Source organism: Lissotriton vulgaris, chromosome 8 (assembly GCF_964263255.1).
Source record: "Lissotriton vulgaris chromosome 8, aLisVul1.2, whole genome shotgun sequence".
Classification (NCBI taxonomy): Eukaryota; Metazoa; Chordata; class Amphibia; order Caudata; family Salamandridae; genus Lissotriton; species Lissotriton vulgaris.
In genome coordinates, this window is record NC_141696.1 from 840,348,495 (window position 1) to 840,365,777 (window position 17,283).

At 45.7% G+C, this 17,283-nt stretch overlaps 1 protein-coding gene across 2 annotated transcripts in view; it reads right to left on the reverse strand.

Moving 5' to 3' along the window:
* Nucleotides 1–17,283, reverse strand: part of ARHGEF7 (Rho guanine nucleotide exchange factor 7) — a 1,058,374-nt gene that overhangs the window by 979,818 nt on the left and 61,273 nt on the right. The gene's annotated exons all lie outside the window — the stretch shown is intronic.

Below are 17,283 nucleotides of genomic sequence, written 5' to 3' on the forward strand. Positions count from 1 at the left end.
TTAAATATGTATTTTATATGTAATTTGTGTGCAGCATGTCCCTCGTTTGAACTTTTTGTTGGCAGATAAGTTTCACTGCCGTCGGGTGAGGGTGATATGGCAACCGTTTCAGCTTCTTTCCAGCACTCGTGCAATGGTGTTCATTTCCTGGCGGGCTATTATGTTTGCAACTTTGAGCTACAGACTAAGCATGTCATGGGATACAAGGCAGAGGGGCACTGTTTCACCGGGGCAGCAATGGGACAAAGGCAGCTGTCTATTCTTTTTCAGTTTTTAACAAAGTCTCTCTTCTTTATTCAAGTAAGTTCTCTGTGCCAGACTTTTATGTAGTTGCATAATCATTTTTGGGTTACTCTGTCAGTGATGCATTTTAGCGCAATTCAATTTGCGTTGTGGAACTTTTTTTTTTTTAACCCATCTGTTTATAGTTTTTCTTTTACAGTAAAATTTAAAATACTGGCGCCCAATGAGCATTATTTAATTTTAACACACACGGTTGTATTTTCAAAAGCAACCAGAATGGTTTATGTGCTGAAAAGTCTATACTTGCTCAGCACTTTTCATAACCTGTGCATGGCCACCAGAGCTGATGAACTTTTAATGTCACCCGAAACTAGTAGCTTTTTCAAACTGCACCAAGCAAGAGAGCCCAACATACCCACAAAGAGATCCCACATAAAATAACTGTACAATATGCAGACAAATTTTACATTTTACATCCGTTGTCATAAAAAAACATGCTTTCCAGCAGTGGAGAAGGGCACTTATTACATAATCCAATACCTTCAAGGTATGACAAACCGTAATTGGCCTCCATTCTGGCGTTTGGGAGGTCATCCTCCCCAAATCAAATATGATAAAATGGCGACAAAACAGTGTCTTAGTCAGTCCAGTTGCCCTAAAATGTCTGTTAGGCCTGCCATCCTTGGTGTGGTTTCCCCTGACTTTTTGCCACTACCTCCTGTATTTTTGACTGCATGCTGGACTTCGGTTTTACTGGTTTTCGAACTCTAGGCACTTTACCACTGCTGATCAGTGCTAAAGTGCAAGTGCTCCCTGTGCAGATTGTAATTAAGATTGGTTATCCCCGATTGGCCTATTTGATTTACTGGTAAGTCCCTAGTAAAGTGCAATGTGTGTGCCCACAGCCTGTAAATAAAATGCTGCTAGTGGGTCTGCAACAATAATTGTGCTACCCACATGAGTAGCTCTGTAAGCACACCTCTGGCCTGCCACTGCAGTGTCTGCAAGTGCAGTTTTAAACAGCCATGTTGACCTGGAAAGTTCACCCATTTGCCAGGACTAAACCATCCCTTTTACTACATGTAAGGCACCCATAAGAGAGCCCCATAAGCAGGGTGCAGTGCATGTGAAAGGTAAGACATGTACTGGTGTGTTTTACATGCCCTGATAATGGAATACAGCCAATTTCGTTTTTCACTATTGCAAGGACTATCTCTCTCATAGGTTATCATTGGATCTGCCTGGTAACATCTTCCAGGTGTAACTTTCAATTTGGAAGAGATGGACATTTGAAGTTTGGGCTCCCTGAGTTCAGGATTTAAAAATACATCTTTGAGTGAAGGTGATTTTTAAACTGTGTTTGAAAATGCCACTTTTAGAAAGTGGAATTTTTGGTCTTTACCATCCTGTGCCTCTGCCTGCCTATGGAATCAACAGTTGGGCTGTTTGTGCATTCACTCTAGACAGTCTCATAAAGGGAGCTGAGATGTGCCCTGCACACCCTTATTTCCCATCACCAGGCTGATGGGCTTTCCTGGGCTAGAGTGTTGGGAGGAGTTGTCCCTGACACCTGAATAGGGTTCTGTCCACTCACAATGCTGTCTCCACTCCTTTGTAGTGTGTGTGGAGCCAGGACAGGGCAAGGCAAGATCGGTGCACTACAAAGACTATCCTTTGAAATATGCCCACTTCAAAGGCCAAAAGGGGTATAAGTTTAGGACCTGCAACCCACATTTGTAAAACACTTCTGGACTAAGAAGAGATTCTGCAAAGAAGAGCTGGAGAAGCTGTAGGAGGGGAAATGCCACTTTGCTTGTTGCTGTGTTGTGCTGGCCTACTGCTTCTGTCTTTGAGAAGTACAAAAACTGGACTTTCCTTTTGTATCCTGCTTATTAAGGTTCCCCAAGGGCTTGTGTGTGCTTGCCCCGTGTTGGAAGTCTCAGGAACATCAAATACTTCACCTGCAGCCCCTGGACTCCTCCTGGGAGTTCTGACCTGCCAAGAGGTGCCAATCCAGTTCTGGGCTCTTGGAGAGGTGGCTTTGCAGCAAAAATACTTTGAAAATCCCCCCTGCAACCTCCTGCGCCTGTTTTTCCCACAGCAAGCTTGCTGTGCGGTCAATCAAACAACGCATCCCTGTGATCTAAGAACCGATGCAGCACCTATTTGTGTGCTCCGAGACTCCCGCAGCCTGAGTACCTTGTTGCTGGGAGCAAGGAACAAATGCATCACCTTCCCTGCTTGTTAGGAACAAACGCATCACCTTCCCTGCTTGTAAGGAACCAACGCATCACTTTCCTTTAAGGTGCCTCACCTCCCCTGCATCTGTTTACGGCTTTGATTTTGATGAATCCGGTACTTTCTGCTAGAAGTGAAGCATTCATAGTTTTATATGGACTGAACTGTTTTCATCTGTGATCTCTTGAGCTGTGTAAGTTGGATTTGTTGTGGTTTTGGTCTTGTTTTGCTTAGATAAAGATCGGTTATTATTCTAAAACTGGTGTGGTGTCCATTTGTAGTGTTTTCACAAGGTTACTGTATGTTTATGTACAAATGCTTTACACATTACCCGTGAGACAAGCCTGATTTTTATGCCAAGCTACCAAGGAGCTGAGCAGGGGTTATCTTGGGTGTGTAACTTCCTTACCCGGACTAGTTAGAAGGATACCTACTTGGATAGGATGCCAGCCACAGCCAACTAGAGACCCCCGTTTCTAACAGTCTACAAAGATCTGTGTTACAAGTAGTATACATAATTAGAGTATGAAATGTGACATGGGCTCCTATAATTTTTTTTAATGCAAGGAGCATTTTTATTTACTTTAACTTCCTTTCACTTTGCAGTCTTGTCAAAATAGATTTTCAGCTATGCATCATGAAAGATGTATACTTTTGGGGTGAGTGTGTGAAAAGTAAGTTATACAAATCTGCATTTCAGTCCATAGAAATCATTCATATCCTTCAAAGTGATCCATCTGAAACTATCAGTCACTACAGCTACCATTCAAATTAGAACCCTTGTGTGTACAGACCAAAGTATCTGTGAGGTTACGCTAATATTAATGGGCTGGCCCCAGAGACTAGATGTGGTGAAGGTTCTCTCATAATAAAGTTTTACCTTTCAAGCAGTCTTCCTTTGGCACGCTGTCACGATTATTTAGTTTTTTGAAACTATAGGCCCAATAAAATTCCACCTCTTAAATGTAGCTCCCATATACTTGCATAAAAAAAAGTTAAACATTAAAAACAATTGCAGATACCTTTTCCAGTATAGGTGCTTCCAAGCAAGCTAGTGCACATGGAATAGAAACTCATTTTACTTTTCTAGTAGATCACATGACCGTAGGATTCTTACTGGTGCAAAGCAAAGGAACTACAGAATTACTGTAATTTGAAGTTGGAGTTCAAACACAGAAGGAAGTATTAAAAGAATGAGGAAAAATAAGCATTGGCAAAGTAAAGTACTGGCTGCCGATGCCTAGCTCTGAAATGCCCTTCTTGTGAGATAGATGTGCACATGCGATCAGGCAAAATATAATTACTCAGCGCAAGAGAAACATAGGTGAAGTAGATTGACTCATTGTTTTATACTCTTGTCAGCATATGCTAAATGTGAATGACAGCTACGCGGACCAGTGGATTAACAGAGCTACCCCAAAGCCCCGCTATGTAACGTATGCATTTTTTAATTAAAACATTTTTTTTAAACATATAAGGCTGATGGGAAGCTAATGCTATTTCCAAACTTGACCTAAAAACAACCATAACAGCAAGAGGCTGCAGGCGACTAGGAAATATCACAAAACACCCACATTTGGCTTGAATTTGTTTCAATCATAGTGAGGAAACATGCTTACCAGTTTTTCATTTTGAATAAATGAACTCTAGCCCTACAACCAAGAGCTAGTCATTATAATAAATAACCATTTTGTCCCCCTAATACTAGCTTTTCATTTTTCGTAAATCCTCAAGTGTTGTCGTCTAATACAAGTATGCCATTTTTATTGAAAGCTCCCATATACTACTGCCCAAAACGTAGAGAATCTATCTCCTATGCCCATATGCCACAATTGCATGCCAAGGATGTCTATAATATGCCATCAACAGACTGCAAATGTCACAGATTTATGGCCACAGAACATGAAGATGAGGCACCTAGCGAAGCACATTCTTATACTGCTCGGACTCCAAGGTATGGTCCTTCTCCGCTGTTTTTCATAATCGGCAGCAGATCTTACTTATAACCATTAAATAACACACAATAACAATGTGTCTCTATGACAAGCTTATTCGCTGCTCTTCCCCTATTAGGCAGTCACGGCCCATGCATGTAAAAGCGGTGAGACCCTCGGGGGGGGGGGGGCGCAATTATTACGAGAGACGACCACAAGGGAAAATTAAATAAATAATTGATTTCCTCTTGTGTTCGCCTCTCGAATACCCCTCACCCGGTCCCACCGCTCTTACCTGTACGGGCCGCGGGTGCTATTAAGGAAAAATACCACTGCTGTTGCCTCCTTGCATTAGGAGCCTTCTCTACCCTTCCCCTCACTGTGTGAACAAAACGTTTGTGTTAATGAGAATATTTTTTTTCTCTGTGGTTCTTGCTTCCCACACTGCTAAAACAGAGAGGACAGTGCATTATTATTATTCCCAACCTTTTCACAAATTGAAAACAAGCATCAGTAGTGATGTAGACAGTCTACACATTTCAGCACTTCTCACCACTCTGTTCTTTGTTCAGGGCGAGGGTCAGCATACGAAGTTATACCGGCTAAACACAAAAGAGTGGACCCTAGGTAATCAAAACTAATGTAATAGAAATGGAGGCCCATGTGAGTGGTTCATAGATGGAAGGTGAGCACTGAAAACATTACGTCAACATAAAGAGGCACAGGCTGCATTAACACGGGAACGCTCCCTTGGAGAACCATTGCAATTCCCAGCGATTATGCTCCAATTGATCAAAATGTTAGCAGTTAGGCTGAGTTTTAGTTTACGGTGATGTGATGGAATACCACACCTGAGAATTAGACTACACTGGCTAGAGGCAAAGCAAGAGTGTAAATTAAGAAACATGCACTGGCCCAAAAGTACTTTGAAGGCCCAATGCCTAAATATCGGACTGACAAAATCCCCTTGTACTGTCTTGCCCAACCCTTCTTTTCCAGGGTTCGGCAAGCTTTCTGTAGATCTTGTGGCAACCACAGATTGTTGTTGGAACCAGACTATGGAATCTCCTCTGTCTACAGTAAAGGAAAACTCAATTCAGAATAAAATAAACTTTTTTTATTTGACACAAGTGATCTTTCTTGTGACCAAATATGGTTTCGTTTGTTTTTCACAGTAAGTAAATAAATAAACTGCCTTCAGGTCAGACTGAGAAACCATGTGAACTGCGAGCAGTGGAGAAGGCCCAACACCACTCTAAAATGCCAATTTATTAAAATGGCAACTAATTGTGCTACGGATAGTGAGCTGAAACGTACGGGGCATGCTTGATAAAATTAAGAGGGGGGCTGTGCTGCGACAAGGGAAAAGAGAGAAAGCGGATGTTTTATTATTGCAAGAAACCCATCTTCTGGGTACCAAGACCCTTAGCCTGCAGCGCTATGGTTATCAACAGGTGTTCCATGCTAGATTTGTCAGGGGGTCCCGGGGAGTTGCAGTAATGATTCACCGGAGGGTGTCCTATGTCCACACTACGCAGTGGATTGATGCCCAGGGTAGATATGTGTTTGTCAGGGGAACGATTGGTGGTGAGCCGATTGTCTTTGGCAGTGTGTATGCTCCCCCTCCGCTGCAGTGGTCCCTCGTGGAGAAATTGTTCGCTGTCTGGACTGAGATCCCGGATGTACTGGCCGCAATTGGAGGTGACTGGAATGATGTTATGGATGGTGCGATAGATCGCTATAGACCAGGTGGTGGGCAACTGATAGCTACCCCTATGAAATTGCAGGATATGTCACAGAGCTTGGGTTGGACGGATGCATGGCGCTATCAACATACCCATAGTCGGGAATTCATCTATGTCTCAGCGGTCCATAATTCCTTCTCGAGGTTAGATTACCTATTTGTTCCTTGCACCAAGATAGGAAGAGTGGAATCGACGGCTATATTGCCGCGTGGGCTCTCTGACCAATCCCCCATTGTAATCGACATCCTCCTGGACAGGAGACGGCAGACATTTAGATGGCGCCTCTCCACCTGGCATCTCCAGCAGGACGATTATCAGTCCCATATGAGAGAAGCCATAGCCCACTATTGGTCTGATAATGAGGGGTCAGGGGTGGATGACGTGACCCTCTGGGAAGCCTTGAAACCCACACTCCGAGGAGTGGATATAGCCTGGTGCGCGAGGGCCCGTAGGTCGTGCGGAGAGGAGCTGGAGAAGGCTGCGGACCGTGTCCGTACCCTCGAGAGCACATGTGCGGAGACGGGGGTGGAGGAGGATATTAGACGATTGCTGCAGGCGCAGCGAGATGCTGCATCCCTGCAACTTGAGGAGTCACGTCAGGTGTGGCTCGTGGCGCAGAGCAGAATCTACCAGTGGGGGGACAAGTCTGGCACAATGCTTTATAGACTCTGCCAGGGCACGTTCCAGGCGCCGGCGCTACGAGATGGGTCCGGAGGCTCTCTTTCGGACCCAAGGGCAATTGCTGACAGCTTCATGTGCTATTATGCAGCACAGTATTCCCCTAGGGAATCCCTCCCAGCGGAAGAGGTTGATAAATTTCTGGTGGATCTCCCACCGCGGGGGATCTCTGAAGATGAGCGCGATAGTCTTGAGCTCCCTCTGTCCGCGGAGGAGCTGGGGAAGGCCCTTGGAGAATTGAACACTGGGAAGGCCTCGGGGCCAAACGGGTTCCCATGCGAGTTTTTCCAGAAATATCATCTTCAATTAGGGGCACACTATAAGAAGGCGTTGGATGCTGCTAGAGAGTCGGGCCACCTGCCGAGAGACTGGAGACACGCTGAGATAGTGGTCTTCTGCAAACCGGGGAGACCCCCAGATCGCCATGAATCCTATCGCCCTATCTTGCATCTAAATATCGAGGCGAAGATACTGGCCAAGGCCCTCGCTAACCGCCTCCTCCCACTAATTACCACCCTGGTCCACCCGGACCCGGCTGGCTTTATGCCACACAGAGCTACCAGGCATAATATTAGGCGGGCCCAAGTTGCGTTAGAAATGATGAGAGCTACCGGAACCCAGGCGGCGCTTCTGTTGGCAGATATAGATCGAGCATTCAACTCCCTGAGCTGGGTTTATCTACACGCGCTCCTGCCACGTTTGAATCTTAGACCCCATTTTCTCTCCTACATTCGGCTGCTATATACAGACTTGACGGCATCGGTGCGAGTAGCGGGCGCAACCTCGGATGCCTTCCCTATTGGACAGGGCACCCGTCAGGGGTGCCCTCTCTCGCCATATCTATTTGCCCTCGCCATGGAACCTCTTGCGGCGTGGGTACGCATAGACGCGCAGATGAAGGGGTTTGAGTGGGAATCTTGGCCGTCCGATAGGATTTCCCTCTATGCAGATGACGTGCTGTTCTTTCTCACTGATCATAATAGGTCGGGTCCGAGAGTCCTCGAAATTATGAGGGTGTTTGGAGAGGTCTCGGGACTTCATCTTAATGTACAGAAATCTACTCTATGGACCCTGGGAGGTGGTGGGGCACTGGGTGACTGGGCGTTGAGTTTACAGGAGGCGGTGGGAGGCCTTAAATACCTCTGAGTATTCTTAACGGATATACCGGGAGTCTCGTGGGAACGTAACATCGTTCCAGTATGGGACAGGGTTCGATCCGACATGAAGACATGGTCCCGCATGCCCCTCAATCTGTATGGCAGCTCGGCCATATTTAAGATGGTGGCCCTCCCTCGTCTGCTCTATCAGTTACAGAACTACCCTTACCCTGTCTCACCGCAGTGGTTCCGCCAGGTCAATTCGGCACTGGGCCGCTTCCTCTGGGCTGGGCGTGCTGTCCGGGTGGCGCTTCGCACCTGCTTCCTATCCACGTATTGTGGCGGTCTGGCGTCGTCAGATATTTTATCTTACTACCAAGCTTCCCACCTGTTGGTGTTAAACGAGTGGTGGTATGGTGATCGCAGTGACCCGGCCTATGACCTGGAACGGTATTTGATGGAACCCGATACTTTGTATGAGCTGTTATACTCGGCAAGAAAGAGGAGGAGACTCCCGGTGGTTACGCAGGTGGTATTCCAAGTATGGTGTCGAGCGCTGGGCCGCATGGGATGGTGGAATAAGCTGATGCAGGAGACCCCGCTGTGGCACAATGGTCGCTTACCGGCTCTGGCGGCCTTGCAGGGGTTTCGCGGCTGGGATGCGATAGGGATCTCGGCACTTGGTCACGTCATGAAGGGAACGACCCTTAAATCATTCCAGGCCCTGAGAGACGAGTATGATATGCCTCACACCCAATTCTTTAAATATCTGCAGTTCCGACACGCTATTTCCCCCGCCCTGGAGGGACTGGAATCTCTGCCGGAGTTCAGCCCTCTGGAAGCTAAGTTGTTTATGGGGGAACTGGAAGATAAGAACATATCCTACATATATCAGTCCCTAGTTACCCACTGCTCTCACTCCCTGGATAACATACGGTCTACTTGGGAGAGAGATGTAGGAGAATTAGATGAGGAGGGCTGGAGAGAGGCTCTAGCGGCTCCGAGGGAGGCGGCTATCGCTATACGACTGCGTTTCATCCAATTTAAATACCTGCACAGGGCCTATTATACGATAGAGAGATTGCATAGGGCTGGTCTGATTGCCTCCCCTGATTGTCTGAGATGTGGCAGAGAGGTGGGCACGTTCGTACACACGGTATGGTCCTGCGGGGCATTGGAAAGATACTGGAAGCGAGTTTAGGATTGTTTGGATGAGGTGCTGGGTTGGACACTCCCCCGTACATCACAGCTGGGCCTTTTACATGTTTTGGAGCCAGTGGGGGGGCAACATCTATAAAAGACACTTACTACTCCTGGGCCTCGTAGTGGCTAAAAGGGACGTGGCCCGTGCCTGGAAAAGCCCTTGAGCTCCCCCGATAGAGGCCTGGAAACAGGTTTTGGGCTACTATATGGGTCTAGAACGTCCAGTGTTTGAAGTCAGGGCTGCCCCAGAAAGCACTACAAAATTTGGAAAAAGTGGGCGGACTATAGGGGGCTGTGGCTGGAGCCGCCGGCGCAACAAGATGACACTAGTGAACAAATGCTTGGTGAACCAGGGCGTGGGTAAGAGTGTATTGCCTTTTTTGTTTTATACGGACTACTTCACCAGAGGTGGATGGACATCGTGTACGGGCTAGGGGGGGGACCCGGGTGGGGGGTAGTTCTTACGTAATTGGGGGATTGAGGGTTGTTTGAAAATATTGATTGATACGGATTTCTACATTTACTACTGCTTATCTCTGTATTTTGATCTTATGCTCACGGCTCCTCCGGTGTTCGGAGTACCGTGGATTCCTTGGAATCTTCCCTACCACAACAATAAAAAAAATTCTGAAAAAAATGGCAACTAATTGATCAAACTCAGCATTGAAGAAATGTTATTTCCAATGTAGAAAATCACTGAGAAGGGAACGTAGAAACACCCTGAGAAATAAAGTAGTGGCCTCAAGCGGACTGTGGGCACTGGTAGCATTAGCCCACATGAAAGAAGAGCTGTTTATAGAAACGTGAGGCCTTTTTTTAGGTACTCTCACGTTTAGTCTTTACTGGGCATTTTATCCTATGGGTACTATTGATCACCACTGGTGTGCCAGGTCTTCAGGTACTATTGCAGTCCAACTGGATAATCAAGCTACTCCTTTTGTACACTTTCCTTTCTAGGAACAGCCAGGGCAAGCGGTTAAGGCCTACTCTAGAATGTGGTAATGGTTTTGAAGTAAGATCTATATTAAACACATTATTTTACACAATATACTCATTGTCCAGTTTGAGTGTTATTAAAAAAATACATTAGGTATTTTACATATGCAGAGCTAATAAGCAAGGTGGTTAAAAGAAATAGCACTTCTAGCATTAATGTGAAAAAAGCTCTGATATGCAGTTATTCATTTCCAGTTATTGCTTTATGACTGAAGTCTGTGCATCAAGATGGCTTGACACATTAAAATCATCAGCTCAAGGCTTGACACTTGGCTCAAAGGTTTACATTTGCTCCACTTAGTTGACTCAAATCATTGTGAATGTGTGTTGCAGCAGCGGACTAGATTGTATCAATATATTATGATACATCTCCCTGTGCTCTAGTTTCTCTGCAGCTATGAGTGCAAGGACTGAAACACATATGGCTTGAGTCCAGATGGCGAAGACTCTTCGAAAACCTTAAAAAACAAGCATTTACAATGCAACGGTCTTGCCTTTGGAAAAGCTAGAGCTTTTGGCATTGTAAATGGGAAACTTTTTATTTGTGTTGGTTTTGAAAACAGATAAAGAAATGGCATTGTCATTTACAATCCCAATAGCTGAATCTCTCGCAAATACGAGACCTATTGCATTTGCACCACATCCACACATAGATGTACATTTAAATGTAATCCTTGCATTCTGGTGTTTGCCAGGTTGTTCTGCTCTTGCATCTTAGTATAAGACTTTACATCCGAGCGAACTATCTCGACGCTTTAGAAAACAAATAAAGCATTTGCAATGCAATCGGTCTCGCTTTTGTGAGAGTTTAAGCTATTAGCATTGTAAATGACAATGCCTTTTATTTGTTTTAAAAATCAAATCCTAAATAAAAGCCATTGTCATTTACAATGCCAATAGCTCAAACCTGTGTAAATGCGAGACCTATTGCATTGCAAATGCTTGTTTTGACTGGGTGTGGTTTTCAATGCGGGTATCATACTGGCACTGTCGAAGGGGATGCTCAGGAGTGGGGGTCGTGTATTTTTTTTGGCCTCTCCGCAGTTTGTCAAGGAATGTATTGAGGCATCCAATGCTTATGATGTGAAACTAGCCCAGGTATGGCATCATCACTGTGAAGATCAAGACAATTTTCTGGTTTGTTCACAGGAGTGGTACACCCCTCGTGTAGCTTGGAATAGGGCCAATTGTGAGACTTTCAGTGAAGGACTGGTAACAGGCAAGCTGCCACCCAATGCCAGTTTCCAGGATACCTATTATTGGTTCAGATGGAGCTGTGCATCGGTTCAGATGGAGCTGTGCATCATCTGCATGAATATGAACACTATGTTAGAAGTCTGAAAGATTCGGCCAGTGTGTCTGTGTCATTGTTGAGGAGGGTGGGTCAGATGGGCGACACTTGAGAAACTCCACAGGTAATTTAGTTTTTGGACAAAGGGGATCCAACTCCACCCAAACCGGTTTTGCAAGGAACAAAGCAAGCCACTTTAGAGATGTACCTCTGATTGTCGCCAACCTAGCTAAGCACACTATTGGTTAATCATGGCTGATAATGTAACAGGTTAATGAGAAATCTAACCAAATGGCTGTGCGTGCGTCTCTCACTGCAAGAATTTACAGTATCTCTCTGGATATTTAAGAGTTGCCTGCAGAGGCTGGGAGCCATACTACATATTTCTACACTGACAGCTGCCTAGGTAATATCACTTATTCGTGATCATGCTGTCGGCCACCCACCCAACCAAGAAATACCACATGCTACCCTAATCTCTGCAATCCTACCTAATAGCCCTAATCAGAGCAATGCCACCATGCTCTCCTTTCATTCAAAGGATCCTAAACTGCAACCATGGCAGCAATATCAACCACCCCCCACAATATGGCAACGATCATACCCCAGGTTTTAGCAAATGTCATTCGATTCCCTCCTATTTGGTGACATCACATGACTACCCTGCCACAGCAATGCCACCTGTCTGCAACAATCACAAAAGGTGTACTCCATGCTGTGGGTGCAGCACTTGTACCCCCAATTATGCAGTTCCAACAACCCAACCTTCCCACCCATACTTGGCAGTAACACTTGCTCCACTGAACGGATGTAATATAATTTGCTTCAGACCTCTGCAAACACCATCTTCCCACTCAAAATGGGAAAAAAACACTTGGTCGGTACACATTTTTTAAAGCCGTTCAGCCACTTGTCGAACCGAGCACCCACCAGGTCTACACCACCCATTCACAACATTAGCTCAGTGACCAGCAAATCATAAAGATCAAGAACCAGAGTACATCAACCCTTGTACAAGCATCACTTGAGTCTGACTTCTTGGTGGGGTGGCAATGGAATTCACAGTACGAGGTTCTTTGTAGTCTAGCAGCAACGAGGAGGGGCCCTGCATCGCTGAAATCTTGGGTGGTACTGCTCCTCTCTAGCCATGCCAAAAGAACTGAGTCAGCAAGTGTACTGCTCTGCCTGGGTACATTTGTAAAGCAGTCAGTCCTACATTTTCTCATTGGCGTCTGGATTTTGGAGTCTCCATTGTCACAACCCTCATCTGAGAACTGAACTGCTCTCGAGCCACTGCGCGAAATAAAGCACACCTCTTGCAATCATCAGGCATCTGCATCCGAGCTCACTCACTGGGTCACTACATGGACCGAATATTTTACCCGTGCTATGCTCATTTGTCACTGCATGGACTAAGATCACACTGAACTATACGCTCCTTCGTCACTGGAAGCGCTGAAGATCATACTTGTGCTATATTTAGTCAGTGCTTGGTCATTAGCACTTTGTTGCTGCATGGACTGAGGTCTGACTCGTGCTCTACTTCATCATTGTATAGACTGAGAACCGAATCCGCGCTGTCCTGCTTTGCTGATGAATGGAATAACGGGCTTTCTCGTAACCCTCCTAATAATTATTTTGTTAAAACAATTACTTGTCGCCTCTGTGTCCCTGCACATAGCATCCCTGTGCATGCATCACTGCTTGGTAAAAAACACACCGATGGGCAAGAGATCTGCAGGGTATGAAATCTCGAGGATGAAATATCAAAATCCATGGCATCCAGAGGAACTGTGCAGATGAGCAGAGGTGACGATCTGATGAAACCTCAGATGTACACTGGGGGTGCTTAAGGGGATCGATCATATGCCCAGAGAGAGAGATGCTCCAGGCCGATCTGCAGAAGTAAAATGTGAATTGGGACATAGTTCTGCTGAGGGAGAGATGTGCCTGATGGATATCACACTGGGTGGGGCAGGGGGGCTCGCTGGAGGCTATCTTAGCTGCATAGGTGTCACAAAGCAGATACCCCGGGTGTTGTTGGGGGGGGGGCGTAGAACCCAGTCTCTTCTCTCTCCACAGTGACCAAAATTCTCGAGCGGTGTTATTGGCGTGAGAGGGCATCAGTTCACTACAGTGTGGGCTGCCAATAGTAATTACAGTACAGTGAAGACAGCTCGCAGTGTGGCACTGATGCAACAGTAGGCGTGGCTAGTGTGATGCAGTAAAAGACAGCATGGCTGTGACTGCAGTAATGGCACACATGAAGCTGTCACTGAAGTAAAGACCGCTGCCACTGTCCGGTGACCACAGCAGGAGCTCTCAGTGTGATGTCCTTGCAGTAAGGGACAACATCCTGTGGGCAGTGACTGCAGCAGGGGCTAGCTCCCAGTGTAATGGGTCTTGAGTGAGCGCAGCTCACAGTGTGGTCGTGTATCAGTAAAAGCTAGCTCCCGATATAACTCACATGCACACACTACCAAACATACACAAAACACACAGGCTCAAATGCAAAAGGTGTACACCAGTATACAAGCAGGCATGCTGAAACACACACAAACAATTTTGCTACCTAAACTAAAGTAGCTTATTGTACTCTAGTGGTTTACAGAAACAACCTGGCCTCCGTGTATTGATTGCCACGAACGCTACCTGGTCGCTTTTAGGAAAACATTTCAGAGTGGCTGTAGCGGACAAGGCAATCTTAACGGTAGGTATAAGAAAGTCGGAAAGGTATGTATCACATGCAGTCATCATTAGGTTTGCCACTTGACCAGTATTTTTCCCGCCTGGTTAGTATTTTCAGTGTTAATAGAAGTAAACCTAAATGAGTAAATCATCATAATTCAGTATGTTTTACTCTTTGAAATATACACCTAGAGCAATAGATACAAGATGGAAACCTTTCCACAGTGTTTTATGTGGTCTAAACTTTTTCTAAATTAGTTTTGAAGCAAACCAACTTGGCAAAAATGATATATATATAAAAAAGATGGAGGTCTAATTATAGCACGAATGGTTAGATACAACATGAGATGGGTAAGATGTAAATCAAAGTAAGCAAACCCTAGGCTCAGATGACCTCTCTTCGACCCTGACCCAGCTCACACTGGCTTCCTAGGGCACACAGAGCAGAGAAAATTCAGTATTGGGCGGCAGTGCCATACTGAGACTAAAGCTGCGGCACCTTTAGGTAATAATGTGAGACATTGCTTTAGAGAAGCAGGGATAGGCACTAAAATGCAATAGCCCTACTAGTGGTGGGTGGCAGTTGGCGAGGGTGTTTATTTCATGCGGAGGTATGCACACTCGTTTGTGAATTGGAACCTTAATGCGCAGTCCTGGAATCTTTACCATGTTTTTATTTACATATCGTCACTCGTCCATAAGTATTATAATTTCTTACCTTTTGCATATAATTCAATGTATGAAAGCAAAAGCATGCATTGGAGTCAGTTCCCTTTTTAACTGGACCCTTTTTAGGCATACTTGCCTAAAAAGAGAATAATTTAATAATGGCATTTTAGCTGCTGTATTGGCATAGGCGTCACATTACCGTCAGTCGATGGTGAAGAAGTGCGAGTGAAGACCATTAGTATTTCTCAGTGACAAAGACTCAGGGTGATAGTCACTACCTCATGCTCGTTCTGTTCCATCTTTGGCGGGAGGGGGTGAAAATCCCTTTGATGCCATGTCAGAGTATGTTCTGTTGCTGCAGAGGGAGGCTTGCTCTGCAGACATAGCAGCTTAACTGCACCTTTCCCATATCCCTTTTACAGTGGCACTGCACTGTTTTTGTTACCCCTGACCAGAAGATTACCCCCTAACAACGCCTTATGACAGCCCAACTCAATGAAAGGACAAAATGTGATAACTTAAAGCAAGAGTATCAGTTCGCAAACGAGATTAATGGAGATATCTGTTATTAGACATGTTGGTTGTGCTCTGCATGGATGTTCCTAAATGTACTCTAAAAGTCATGATTTCTTTCCTATTCTACTTATCAAAGTGAAGGGCAATCATGTTGCACCAATTGTCCATTGACTAAGCTGTCACAATTGTTTTGGGGGACTTGTGTATTGTGGCATAGGTTGAGCATTCATGTGACTGAAAAAGATGTATGCTTTAAAGGAGTCAAAATCCAAATATCAGCCTCGGTTCAACATCTTGGAGCCTATCAGCTTAGTTTCTGTTACTTCGACATTCAGTGTTAGTTGTCTGTAGGTATCCCGTTGACTACTCCCAGCAAACACTACTGCAAGAGCCACAATGGAGAAGGCACACCGGGTGCTGTGGTGACTCCAAGGGCCTTAATAACTCACTGGTAGACCGCTGATCTGTGAATCGGGACGACGTGAGAGGCTTGCTGCTGGGGCACGGCACTGCGCTGCCGAAGACTGCTCCGTGCTTGCTCCAATTACTGGAAGCGGCTCTTCCAGGATTGCTGGCCAGCTGGGATCTTTCAATACCTTTGATATGGCAACCGTTGCAGCCGTTTCATGCGCCTCTCTTCCCTGCATGTGCTAACCTCCCCCCGCAGGCTAGAATGGAGCTGCACACTGGAGGCTGATCAACGAAGGAAGGCAGGGCTGTCCTGCTGTGTGGTTGAACTAAAGAAGGCTGCCTGAGACGCCGGAGGAGTCACAAGAGGAACAAGCCGTGAGCGTGCACTCTCCCGAACTTCCAGTGTCGGGATGTGCACGCTCACCGCTGTCGTGGGGCGGGACTTCTGTCTTATACGCCCACGGAGTTGATGACCGGCCCAGAGGAGCGGTGGCAGCAGAAGTCAGGAGTGGCGGCTGAGGCCGCTGATGCGGTAAGTGGGGCTTAGTCGTGGGTGTGTGTGACTGCGTGTGTGTGTGTGCTTCCGTGAGTGTGAATGTGGAGCAAGAGATGTGCGCGCGCGTGTGCCTGTACGTGCGCATCCACGGTCCCGAATCGCCGCGCGTGCCCCGGTCTGTCTCCCTTGAGAGGCATATCGGTGACAATAGGTCTCGAGAGCGAGACCTAAAAATGGCTCAGAATCTTAGTCAGGCAAGAACCCACCTCTCCAAATGAGCTGGGATTCCCAACCACAACCTTATGATGAGTTTCGGATGGCAAGGTCTCATTCAAAGACAAAGTACCTGTGTCCAATTCATGGGGCAACAGGATATGGTGGTCAAACAGAAGGAACGCATTTGAAAGTTCAACTTGAGACCACTTGTGCTCTTTGTGGGAGGCCCACTACTGCTGAAAATGGATTAACACCTACATTAGGCCCACATGGAATAGTGACTTAAGTGGGCCATATCTTATGAAAATGTGCTAAACCCCACTTCAACATTATATCCTCAGCATGATCGACTCATCCAGCAAAATATAACCACTAAACCAAGAAAACCCGCCCAGCACCCATTTTAGCCCAACACTTTATTTATTTATTTATTTATTTATTGACATTTGTAGAACACTTTCCCTATCTCTCTTTAGATCGTTGACTCAATTTACTGAAAACTGAAAATTTGTCTTTTACGATAGTCACATTAAAAATCCATCCCCGGCTATACAGTACCCTACACAGTACTACCCGGTGTGGGTTGAATTATTTTCATCTGAAACGGATTTGACATATAAGATGGCATGGCATTCTTAGTTAGCCATTTATATCCTTAATATTTCAGATGTACACATCATGCCGGAAGTGTTATTCTACTTCTTGCAGCTTCTTTGTTTACAAGTATAAAGTACCGGAGACATGAATGAAAGTCGGACATCACAAGACTTCACTGAATGTCTAGGTTTCAGAAATGTATGCCATTCTGAGGGTTCCCTCATTTTGTAATTCTCCTTGAACAAATATGCCAAATGTATAATCT